A 13,918-nucleotide genomic window follows, 5' to 3' on the forward strand; every position below is an offset into this window, starting at 1 on the left:
TAATAGTTGACTCATAGAAATTCATAAAAGATTTCTAAAGTATCATTCAAAGGTATGGTTATAGAGTTCAGTAAGTATTCTTATGCTTACAAGGTTTGTTATTTCATTTCAGGTATTTGAGGATAGTCTATGCCTGGAGGGACAACGGTAGGAGTTCAGCAAGATAGTGGCGAAGTGGGCTATTATGCATATAGTGGAAATTAAGGCGTAGTTTAGGAATACACTCCTTTTAATCTATTTTTTTAAACTTCTTTTTGTAAAGATTTGTATCTAGATTCACATAATAAACTATTGTAGGGCATATTCTTAGCCCCAGATATTAAGCATTTCAATTGGAATGCCACAGGAAATGTTTTAAAGAAGTAAGAAATTTTGAATTGATTTTGTTAAACGATTAAGTTTTATACGGTAACACTTGAAATCCGAATTTGGTGAATCAGGTTAGGTTAAGGGCATTACAGAGCTTCAGTTACCTCTTCCTTCGTGGGTTTGTCGATGTCTTTCGGAATTGTCTCCTCTTCCTGGATGGGTTTAGTTGGTGGCTTCAATTCCTTGGCTGATCGCACCGCAATTGTTTTTATGTGCTCCTTACCATTTCTCCAAGGATTATTTTCTGTATTACTAAGGAGACTTTGACCATTTTCTTTTTGAAACATTGTCATTAGTTGGTTATTTCGTCACAGAGGTTGTCCATTCGGATTCGATTTGTCTACATGTTGCTTAGACTTTTCGAAAGTCCGTCTTCATTGTTTGCATCTCTCCATCTTATCGATCGAATCTTTGACCACAAGTAGTATGGTCATTACCCATAGGATGTTGTTGCATTAGTGGAGGTTGGTAAGAAGGATTCAGTTAAGTTCGAGCTTGATGCGTGCCTCTTTGGTTACCTCCCCACTTGAGGTTCAGATGATCCCGCCAATAGAAATTGTAGGTATTTAAATAGGGATATCGACCCTTATTATTTACGTAGCTCGCCTCCTGCGGCTGGCTTTTGTAATGTGGCTCTGCTATTGTTGGCTTGATGGGTGTCTCCAAACTGTTAAGCTTTTCTAGTATTTGTTGGAATCGAGCATCGTCATTCTCCTCATTTACCACTTTTTCTTTTGGAAGCCTTGATTTGTACATGAATCTCTTGTTAGGCCACATGTACGAGCTCATGGCCATGTCTACTAAAATTTTGTAGGGTTGTTCGTACGTGTGAAACATGAGAGATCCGCCGAATGCTCCATCTAGGCTAGATCTAAGGTGTCCGTCGACACTGTTGTAAAATATTTGTATTTGGAGCCATGCTTGCAGCCAATGGTGTGGACACTTCGTTAGCATTGTATTGAAACGCTTTCACACCTCGTATAAGGACTCGCCTTCGTATTGTTTAAAATTTGTGATTTCCCACCAGAGTTGAATGGTTAGGCTAATTGGGAAAAATTATAAAGAAATTTTTCTGTGAGATCGTTCCATTTGGTAATAGAACTCGATTCTAATAAGTCTAACCAATTGGCCGTGTTATCACATAATGAAAATGGGAATAACTTTCGGATACTCCGTTGTAATTGAAGGTGTCATAGAATTGTTGGAACTGCTTCAAGTGCTAATTCGGATCTTCAACCATTTCCCCTTTGAACTGTAGCATATTTTGGATCATCTGTACCGTGGTTGTCTTTATCTCGAAATTATTTACATTAATCATCGGCCGCTTAATGCTTTCTCCCACCGCATCTAGTGTAGGTAGGGCGTACTTGGACAACGTTCATTGAGCCATTGAGACCTCTTCCCGATTATGTCCTTGTTGTTCTCGTGGCTCCACAAATAACGAGTTTTCCCTGGGTAGATTTATTACCGCGGGCGGATCATTATTCGTTACGGGGCAATTGTATCTAAGTAATTGCTCTTGGTCTGGGTAAAGTTCAATTGGGGTACTGGACATTTAGGTCATACACGACCTAAATAGAAGACAAAATAAAAATAACGAAACAAAAATTAAAACTCGTATCTATAGGTCCTAATATTCCTATTTAACTTATTAATTGTAAAAAATTATTTTCAAAATTTTTACGCCGAGACCTCCCCGACAATGGTGCCAACAACTTGACTGCCTATAAATGCACTATCGTTTATAGAATAAATATAACACCAAAAATATAAGAATTGAGAGTGGCAGTGTCCGCGAGTGCACGAGTCAATTTGTAATATAGTTTGTACAACGAAATACATGGAAGTATTCCGAGGATCGCACCGAAGAGAGGATGGAATAAATAATCAAATTTTTTTTACAATAATAAGTCTAAGTAGTAGTAATTATTTCCTATATTACGATTAACCATAAAATAGATTAAAGGGGATAAAAATAAATAAATAGAAAGAAATAAAAAAGAAAAATAAAAAAACGAATTAAATAGATAAACCACTCAGGAAGATTAACTTACTTCAAGGTTTGTAACTAATTTCGAATTAAGGGTTTAGAGTGGATTAGTAATCATTAACTATATATTACCTATTGTCCTCAAATTAACTAGTCGATTGGTTGATACTCGCTTATCTCCCGACCTCACTTTCTCAACCAGAATAAATTACAATTTACTAAGTTCGACTTATCTTCCGACCTCGTCTAACCTATGATAAATTATTAGGGTTGTCAAGCCTAACAATTTGAGAACTCATAACTTATACCAACTAATCCTTCTCGGGAAATCGTAAATCCTCTGTTAATCACATCCCCATCCATTCATTAATCTTTCTAAGGGATTTAGCCCCTCATGTTATTCATAATCTCAACTTCAATTTAATAAACCATGTGAAAAACACGATTGAGTTGGAGAAGAAAAGAGATTTGAATAATCGTGGATTAAGTTTTGAATGGAAAATGGAGTAGCAAATCTCTCGATTGTAATAAAGAAGTAAAAAAAATGCAAAGAAAAATATAAATTGAATACTTTAATTAAATAAATAAACTCTTGAATCAAAATTGAATTCAAGAGGAAAACAAGAAAATATTTAAAAATTCAAAAATAAAAAAACTAAAACTAATTCTAAACTATGAGGGTTTTTGAAGGCGTCTAGGATGACTTGATTACATTCAACCCATAATGTCTTATTTATAGAGGTGTTGGATGCCCAAATTAGGTCTTTGAGACATCCCAAGTCTTTATATAAGTTTGGTTATGCGAACGAAAATAACCCCGAAGTACTTGGGCATCACGTCGGCCTTATGTCGCACCACAACCTTTGTATGGCACGACACGACACCCACATATTGCCTTGTCTTGTTTCTTTGGTGCTTTGACATCCCGGGAAGCTTGTGCATCACTCGACCTTTGCTTATACGTCAATTGGGCCTTTATATGTTCATCGTACACACTCAATTAAGCCAATTAGCAGAACCTAAGGCTTGTGTTGGGCTATTGGGTCACAACACCTGCAAAATGTGTTAAAAAACACCTATTTTATTAATTTTTAATCGTACGACCTAATTACAGAAAAATAAATTAAAATCCTAAATTTCCCAGTAAACAAGCTCCTTAAGTGCGAAATTGACCCGAATTGACTACTACATTTGATGGCAGGTCACATTCCAAAGGGTAAAACCAAATGAGTGGTTATCAAAATAGAGTATATGAGAGAGAATAAGAAAGAAATCTAATGCCATAAGTGTCATGAAATTGGGCACATCTAGGCTAAGTGCGCTAACACCTTGAAGAAAAGAAAGAAATCATTATGTGAGACCTAGAACAATGAAGATTCAACCAACATTTTTTATTCTGATAAATAACACTTGAACAACTAGTGGCATTAACTTCCAAAGATAACATTTCTGATGTATCTAGTAAGGATTCTAAAGATTAATTGGGGGAATATTTCTTGTAAAATTAAAAAATTATGCTTGATAAATTCTTATCTAAGCTTGTTCAATAAAATCCTCATTTAAATGATGAAAACTTGAAACTGATCAAATAAGATGAAGCTAAAGAAACCTTACTCGTAGAGGAGCTAGTCAACTTTGAGAAAACCTAGAAAGAACTTGGTGTAATCAAGTTGATGCTAAAAAGTTTAATACCAATAATGGTAAGCTAGATGATATTCTTGCTCCAGGAAAAATAGATCTAGGATTAGGAGGATTTATCTATGCCAAGAAAGAGAAAGTAGTGGCATCAAATCAAGTTGATCACATAAATGCTTCAACAAGCCTATGCTGATCCAACCTAAGAAGATGGTAAACTTTAATCATAAACTAACTTTCTATTCTTGTGGTGTACTTGGTACTATTAGATTACAATGTTTCAAAATTTTTCATGATTTGAGTTGGAAAAGCGCAATGCCTGTTGTAGTGCCTATTGCACTTAGCATATCATGAGTGAAGAAGAAGAAGTTTGTTTGAAAGAAGAAAGGTAAAAAAATGTTTGATGGTATCACATTGATGCTTGAAGTCTACAGTAGATGATGTATGGTACTTTGATAGTAGCTGCTCGTGTCACACAATAGGTAACTAATCATACTTGCTTGAATTTGAAGAACACCATGTGGGTTAAATAATATTTGGTTATGGTTACAGTAGGTCCTGTGAGTAATTTAATATGATTTAATTAGAGGATGGCCAAGCATCTTATTACATCCATTGGCTCACACAATCAAGTTATCTCCAAACTTTGAATTGAAATCTGAGTCATCCAACAAATTTGAGATAGAGAGATCTGCACAATATTTGTTAATACAACCTCGACAATGACTTTGACATTTATTTTGACTAAAAAAGGGAGAGATATTGAAGCTAGATGGAGGGTGAGATGATGTTGCTCCTGTTCCTTTGATCAACCATAATTCGTTGTTAAAAATTGAGCTCTTTTTGACACTTAATGAGCTTGTATTTAATTTTTTTTATCATTTTATTTAGTATTTTGGTGTAGTATGTTTATGGTTTAATTTAATAAAATGAGCAGTTTAGTGTGTCTGGTGACCTGTTAGGCCAATCTAGTCCTAAGAGAAAGACTAATGTGTTGATTAAGTGTACAAGACATCATTTTAGGCCAAGGAGTCAGTGGACTGCCCTAGGATGTTGCAACACCCAAAATGGATGTTGCAACATCAAACTTCGAAGCTAGCAGAGAGTAGTTTGCCATCAATTTCACGACACCCGATCTTCAATGTCGTGACAACCAACTTCGAAGCCAGGGAAATTATATTCAAAGTCCAATGTTGCAACATCGGTTCGACGAGGTCCATTCAATTGCTTAAGGAGTTTTTTGTCCGTATAACCTTAATTGGGTCACCTAACAACATTAGTATAGCTTTTTTGTGGTTTTAATTTCTTATTATTATATTAGGGTTTAGTTTGAGGGACTTTAATGTTAAAACTTAAATTTATATTAATTAAGTTTCAGTTCTTCTTTTATTTAGCAATTATGTTTGTTTATTTTGTTTCTGCTTTTAATTAATCATCGATCAACATCATTCTATAGGTTTTTAGATTCAGCACTTCATCTACATCAAGGGATCCAAATGTCTTTTCCCCATTTCTCGTGTTTTTTTTATATTTATTTGAATGTTTAAAATTCAATTAGGGAATTTTGTATTTAGATCCATGACAAATTAAGAACCTTAGGGAGATTGATAAGCGGAAGTGGGAGTAATTACCTGAAGGTTTAGTGTTTACTCGAAATTAGCTATATTGGGTTAAGTGCGATTAAACCCTAGGATTGACGACCCTAGGAAGCAACTTAGATAGATGAGGTCAAAAGAATAGTCTATCGAGCACCCCATACTTTATCCCAGTTTAAGCTGTGAGGTTGAAAGATAAATAGATTAACCCGACCGGTTAATTTAGTTAGATGCAAAAAGGTAATAATTAGGTTAATTGCTAGCTAATTAAAAATAACCTAAATCTGAAGTTAATTACGAACATAACAGCCAGTTGTGTTGGAAAAAACCCGATTTGAAAATGGTTTTCTTACACAGTGGAAAGTAAAAAATTTGAAAATCAACCTGATTTGTGATATTTATAGCAAAAAACCTTAGACTGAAATCATATTTATGTTTTTGGATAGATGAATCCTTGTCATTCACGATTTTCAACCAAACAATCTTCTCTTCTATTCTCATGCCACAAATTTCCTCGAGTGTGGGCAATCAATCAAACATAAAAATTAGAAATAGTTTTCTTTTCTTTTGGGGTGAAAATAGAAATTTTCTTCTCAAATAGAAATTGACAGAATAGTTATTCCAAAAAATATATTTAATTCTTAGAGATTAAAAGTCTCTCTATTTACGAGCAGAATAACGATATTTGAAATGTGTGTAAATAGGCCTACTGGTGCCATCTATTTATAGGGAGAGAAGATACAACCCTTGTCGAATTGGAGAAGTTTATTTCAACTAGAAAAATGAAATCCTAGTTGTAATAGGATGTTGGGGGTGGCAACCTTAGTTAAATATATTAGGGTTTGCCATCCCCCTTTATTACATAAGGGGATTTTGGCCTCTTCTATATCAGGTTCAATTATAAGTACTTCCCGGGCTTTTAACCCAATACTTTATAATTTAATCCAACCTAATATTTGTTTTTATATTTCCCAAAAATAATCTTCAATATTTATATTTAACTAAATGATTTTCTCATCCCAATTTTATCTTTAGTAAAATTATGACAATTTTACGCTTAATAAAATTTTCTAGAAAATATATTTAATATTTCACCATTCAACTTGTTCAGTATGATCGTGTGGTTTATTTTTATTTTCGGGCTTTAAAATAGCTCAAAAACATAAAGTGAATCTTATGATCATTTTTTAGAATTCCTTGTTCATTTATAAATGAATTCAGTTATCATTTTCATTTTTAGAAAACCACATTCATTTCCAAATAATTCCATTTTCTCCATTTTCATTTTCGTTTTGGAGAAAACTATAATCATGTCCTAAATGTTTTCCATTTCTCCATTTCTATTCATTCTGTTGATTTTGATTCAACGCGCAATTCATTTCTGGTTTCAATGAGCTAGCAGAGGGACCAATTGGACATATGTAATTGAGGCTCAAATGATTGATAATTAAGTTCCAGGTTTTTTCCTATTAATTATAAACTTAGTTAGTCACGAAATAATTTTACGATAGTATCGTGACTGAGCTCTCCCTAATGACATACTATTACAAAAGTAACTTGATTGGTGTTCGTGCAATGACCTTATCATAAGTGTGTTACCCTCATAGGATATCTCTAATCTCTTTGGGTTAATATCCGTTCTCCCAATATGATCCTATTTTATCTCATGGTAACCATTACATCTTCCTTCATGAAATGTCAATTACTATCAAATAGTAACCATGTCATCCATCACAAAGACGAAAGACTCGTGGCCATGTTTACTTTTCATAAACCATGTAATACCAATGAGAGGATCTCATTTACCCATGTCTCGAGCTATGAATTTCACTGTTGTAAATGGCGCTACATACTATAGAAGTTGTAGACCCAACGCACTAGCTTTCGGTTCCTTATCTGTTCGAACTCAGGCTTTTACTTACATCAAAGTGTATGACTCACTCATACATAGTCCGTCATCCACTCAGGGTTTAGATATGCCACACTATGAATGTCATAAGTGAATAAATCCATAAAATGATTCAGGATCTATTCTTCTTGGGTCCAGTCTGATGTACTGTTAGTCTAATCAAACACATCTATGTCTCTATCTTCTGGGAGTCATTCGCTTCAATGCATAAGAAAAATAATCTCCCTAATTGGACTTGATAGACGACATATTAGTCTTTCAATCAGTTTGCTCATTTTTGATTTAACAAAGGACATGTTTAGGTTTGTCTACTAATATAAGTTGTCTTTCTGTATTACGATCTGACCATGTAATAGCGCTCAGTATTAATTACACATTAGACAACCAATGATCAACATTTGCTTCCACTTTGCTTTGCATGCAAAAACCTTGTGAGGACAATATACAAAGTATTAATTTAATTGATGAATAATTTTATTAACCAATCTATTTGAAAAAATACAAGTGTACTGTTGAATGTAAATAACTAATGCAATTGTGCAAGTGTACACATCATTCAAGTAATAAAGTGATAAGTAAGTATCGCCTCCACAGGGATCGGAAATTGGTAAGAGATTGATTAAGTTATTATAATCCTATTAACTATACTAAATAGTAGGAAATAATCTTAAATTGAATAAGATATTTGTATAATGAATTAATGCAATTTAATGCTAAATACAAAAAATTGATATTGCAAATAAAATGTAGTGGCAAATTACAGAGAAAAGCAAGAGTAATTATGTTGTTGAATGAATAGAGTTTTCTTTCTCTAAAATTTAATGCTAAATACTATTTTTTTCTTTAAAAATTCTCCAATGGAGTTTTTCTCTATGCAGAGAGAGCATTGCTATCACTAGTCTTTTTCTCACACAAATTCTTCTCTCCTTTTTTCTTTTTCTCTCTCATTCTTTTATTGGGTAGATCCGTCCCACCTCAGCACACTTTTTTATTCCTCTTTTCAGGTTGGATTTTCTGGTACACACAAAGCTGGCTGAGAATGACGTGGATAAACTACTGAGTCATGTTATCAGAATTACCATGGCAAATCTGTTGGCAATCAATTTCACCATTTGCCATGACAATATTTCACTTCCTTTATTTTCCCTCTTCATCTTCTTGCTCTTCCTACACCTGTGTTCACACAAAACCACACCTTTCTTCCCCAAGTGATAAAAGTAACAAATAATGACCATTATATCACAATCCAAGCTTTGTTATGCAATGTTCTAAAAATATCCTAAAAATGCAAATGTATTCACTTAGTTACAACCAATTAATTCTATTTAGAAGCCTTAAATATAACTTTTTTCAAGAGTTATCACAACCCTAAACCTGAATTATTGCTTGTCCTCAAGAAAATGATGTTTGAATATGCATAAATGCATTGAATTGCCAAAAAAATCAGTCACTAAATGTACTACCAAATTGTAATAAGCATACTGTGTACCTCTATTTTCAGTAATCTTCTACTTAAACAAAAAAAAGCTTACAATTGTTGTAAACTTATTTAGCAAATGTAGTGCAGAAAATGGTTCCTAAAGGTAACATATTCTAAATATTTCAGCAATTAAAACTATAGTAGATTTCTCTAAATATACTTCGGTTATCTGTCTCCTAAACTCAGTTTTTTAGTCACTTATTCAATTTTCAGGACAAAATTTCCTAGGGAATTCATATTGTCATATGATTATATACTTGACAACCTCAATGGAGCATACGCTAGACTGCCACATATTATATCATGTCACAATTTGAATATGAATCACTCATGGAACAAAAGCTTTAATTTAAAAGATGGATGGAGCAAACAACTACCTTCTTAGAAATTTAGCCTCAAGATTCAGTGGAGTGTCCCTAGAATATGTACATATATATATTTTTAGACAAACACTCATAATTGAACTCATTTTTTTGGTTAACAATATAATGGAACAAACAAAATATTACTGACCTACTTAACAGGTTCAAACATTGGAGTATTCATATTATTTTACCATGATGGAATTATACCCTATTATTATACTGAAATTAAGTCAAGAAGTCGTAAATTTGTTTAAAGAATGCTACTATTACCTAATTGCATTTATATTTCAATTATTCTACTTTTAGAAAGTCATTTCCAACAATTGTCCTATTCTAAATATGCCTAAACAACTGTCACCCTATTTTCTAAGTTTACAAAGAAGAGTTATTATCCTCATTGAACATCATTGATAACCATATACTCATATAATCTGGTAGTTAAATGGAAATTGAATGTTATGGAAAAAAAACACTGTATGATCAATTAACAATGCAATATATATGCATAACACACCCCCAAACCTAAGGGATGCATTGTTCTCAATGCATGAACATGACAAAGTAAAATGAATAAAAGCTACATAAATGTAGGAAACAAATAAAAACTAAAATGAAGGATCGTGAAAATATAAAAATCAAATCTTGGAGGGGAAAGAAATTATTTCACTTGGGTTGGGTGGATTTCTTTGCAACTCTTTTGTAACGTTATGGTTTGTCTTGGTCACCACTGTCAGCTTGAACGGTTTTACAAGTAGCCTTCTCAAATATTTTTCTCTTAAGCGGGTTGATGGGCACCTCTTCCTCACCATCATCGGGATTGGAATTTGTGATTTCATCAATTACTTGATGAACCGCACGTTTCTTGGCAGTCATAAAGGCTTTGGATTGTGGTGCAGGTGCGATAGTCTGAGTGGTATCCCTTCCATCATCATCAGATTCAATGTGGACATATTCTGTCCTGGCTTCATCTTGCTCTCGGTGTTGGTTGTGCGTAGGGCCAGTAGTAGGTTTTTCATCTTCTGCTTTAGGATTTAATAGTAGTTCCTTAGGAAAAATAGGTAATGGTGGCATTGGGTGTAAGAAATTCTTTTGCAAGAATTTATGAATGGCAATATCACGTTGGTAGACATATCCTCAAAAGATGGTCATTTCCTCTTAATTTTAGCCAAAGTCAGTCACAAGCATTTTCTGATGTTTTTCCAACACACAAAACTGCTATTTCAAACCTTTTACAGCTTTAAGTATTCGCTGCTTAAACTCAATGTGAGAAGTCGAGGGGGCAGCAGAAGCAGTTCTAAGGGAGATGATGGAGATGTGCCAATTTGCCTTGGCATCCTCACCAGCCAGTTTCTGTGCAATGTGCATAGTAATATCGCCTTTTCTAGGAAGGTGGTCTTCATTATGTGACAAGGGAACCTTGACTCTTTGGCAGAGTGTAGTGATTAGTGAGGGGAAATTTAATGTGCTAGCATTCTTTTGGGCACAACGATGAATCTCACGAAAGATGATTTTTACAACATTAATCTTTGGGCCCACCATTATGGAGTGGAGAAGCAATAATCGGTCCTTAGAGATTGTAGCATTATGTGTAGAAGGAACAAGATGAGTTTTTAAGAAATGGTACCAAATCTTGCATTGAGGCTTTAATAAGATTTTGTCGATGGTGTAATAGTCATTTCTTGAGATTGACCATTGTGTTCCCTTCATAGAAACATCAATGAGTACCTGGGCTAAACGCTCTTAGGACATTGTCTTCACAAAGTCAACATGCTTTTCAAGACCTTCGAATAATCCATATTGAGCATTGTTGGATCTTTATCAAATAAAACTGATGCGCTATGCACGTATATAAATGCATTGTCAGGAGAGGTAATGTGAGCATAAAACTCTTTCATTATCTTCGGGAGGACATCATCAGGATGGAGGTAGAAGATTCCCCACCTATGCCTTTCGACAAATGATAAAACATCCTCGTATACCCAATGAAGGGAGCATCTTTAAAAAGAAATCTTTTCCATGCAGAATGGTCGTTTAGAAATATTTTTGTGGTATTTCTCTTAAGCAAGCTTACTGAAGAAAGTGCGTGAAGAGGCAGAGGTTGAAGCAGAAGCGTTTTGAGAAGCCATTAAAGAGAACATAGACAGTTGAAAAATGAAAAATGTGAGATTTGATTTTAGTTATGAGTGAAACAGATAATAAAAGCAGAAAATAAAGGCGGATGAAAATGTGGGAGAAAATTGAATCGACTAGGTTAAAACGTATGGGAGAAGAAATTGTGACGTGTGGATAAGACTGGCCTCAATCATGTGCTGACAGGGAAAAACAATTAATATTTAGCGGGAAAAAGAACTAAAAATAGCTCAAATTGAGAGGAAAGTAATTTAGTCTAATGGCTCCAAGCTATACTTATTCTGGCCCAAAGAAAAAACTGTAACAAGAAGGAAAAATTAAACGGGTTTAGTGAATAATAAAATTAAATTAAATTAAATGAAGAAAAGTTTAAATGCATGAGAGAAATTTTAATTATTCTGAAGAGAAATGAAATTTTTGTCACGCATTATAGGAGCTCCAAAATAGTGTTTCAGGCGTTGACAATTAACTTATAAAGTGGATGCTATTTTTTCGTCTTTAAATTCGACAGCTCCATGATGATATATACCCTTGACTTTGAATGGTCCAGACCATCTCAACTTTAATTTTCTAGGAAATAGTTTAAGTTTGGAATTGAAAAGGAAGACTTGTTGTCCATGTACAAATTGCCGTGGAAAAATTTTCTTGTCATGCCAGTGCTTTGTCTTTTCTTTATACAATCTCGCATTCTTATAAGCTTGAGCTCAAAATTCATCCATCTCATTAAGCTCCACTAAGTGATGAGTGGCATCAGCACCCCATTCCATGTTTAATTTCTTGATTACCCAAAAAGCTTTGTGTTCTAGCTCAGCTGGAAAATGTCATGGTTTACCATAGAAAAGCTTGAAAGGTGACATTCCCAACGGTGTCTTGAAAGCTATGTAATAAACCCAAAAGGCTTCATCTAACCTTATTGACCAATCCCTGCAGTTGGGATTGACAACTTTGTCTAGAATCTGCTTTATTTCTCTGTTGGAAATTCTAGCTAGTCCAATTGTTTGAGGGTGATAGGCCATGGCAATTTTATGTTTAACCTCATATCTGTTTAGAGCGTTGGCAACTAATCTACAGTCAAAATGTGAGCTTTCATCACTAATTAAAGTAGGAAGGGTACCAAACTTGGTAAAAATATTTGTATGCAGGAATCTCATAACTAATTTGGCATCATTTTTATGTAACGTCATAGCTTCAACCCATTTGGAGACATAATCCACAGCGACAAGAATATAGACTTTTCCCCATGATGGTGGAAATGGACCCATGAAATCAATTTCCCAAACATCAAATAATTCCATCTCTAAAATATTTTGTAGCGGCATCTTGTATCTTCTAGATAAGTTACCAGTTCTTTGACAACGATCATAGTTTTTACAGAACTTATTAGCATATTTAAACATGATGGGCCAATAAAAACTAGATTGGAGAACCTTTGTAGTAGTTCTCATGCTTCTAAAATGTCCACCATAAGGTGCGGAATGGCAATGATGTAGGATAGTTTGAAATTTAATATCCAGAATACATTTTTGAATTACTTGATCTGCACACTGCTTGAATAGAAATGCCTCATCCCAGTAATATTGCTTGACATCATGAAGGAATTTCCTTTATCCTCGATGATTGAGCGTAACTGGTAGTAACCCACTGACTAGAAAGTTAACAATATTAGCATACCATGGCAATGCCATAGCCAACAATATCTGCTCATCAGGAAATTTGTCTTAATCATTTGACCCTCACCATACTCATTCCCTGCTTCCAATCGTGACAAGTGACTAGCCACTAGATTTTTAGTGCCTTTTCTATCTTTGATTTCCAAATCAAATTCCGTCAGCAACAATATCCATCTCATGAGTCTAGTTTTGGCCTCTCTCTTTTTTCACCAAGTATTTGATGGCAGAATGGTCTGTATAAACTGTGACTTTTTTGCCCACTAACTATATAAGCTCTAAAATTTTCAAAGGCAAACACCACTGCTAACAATTCTTTCTCCGTGGTGGTATAATTGAGCTGTGAATCTGTTTGCGTGCGACTGGTATAATATATAACATGAAACATCTTGGCTTTTCTTTGCCCTAGCACTGCTTCAAAAGTGAAGTCACTTGCATCACACATTAGTTCAAATGGTATAGTCCAGTCTGGTGCAGTTACTATAGGTGTTGTAGTTAATCGTTCCATTAACTCTACGAACGCCTTTGAGCATAACTCATCAAAATGAAATGGTCTGTTTTGCTCCAACAATTGAAATAGAGGCTTTGATATCTTAGAAAAATCCTTGATGACGCAACGGTAACATCCTACATGCCCAAGAAAGATTCTGATTCTTTTCACTGAAGTGGGTGGTGGAAAATTTTCAATGACTTCTATTTTTGCTTTATTGATGGAAATTCCTTGCTGTGAAATTTTGTGGCCCAAAATAATGCTTTCACAAACCATGAAGTAGCATTT

At 34.3% G+C, this 13,918-nt stretch overlaps 1 non-coding gene across 1 annotated transcript; it reads left to right on the top strand.

Moving 5' to 3' along the window:
- The first annotated feature begins 1,293 nt into the window (after positions 1–1,293).
- LOC121216631 (small nucleolar RNA R71) lies at positions 1,294–1,401 on the top strand. The gene has a single exon (XR_005912811.1). It is a non-coding gene; the product is annotated as a small nucleolar RNA R71 (small nucleolar RNA).
- The last annotated feature ends 12,517 nt before the right edge of the window (positions 1,402–13,918 follow it).

This window comes from Gossypium hirsutum, chromosome D04 (assembly GCF_007990345.1).
Source record: "Gossypium hirsutum isolate 1008001.06 chromosome D04, Gossypium_hirsutum_v2.1, whole genome shotgun sequence".
NCBI lineage: Eukaryota > Viridiplantae > Streptophyta > Magnoliopsida > Malvales > Malvaceae > Gossypium > Gossypium hirsutum.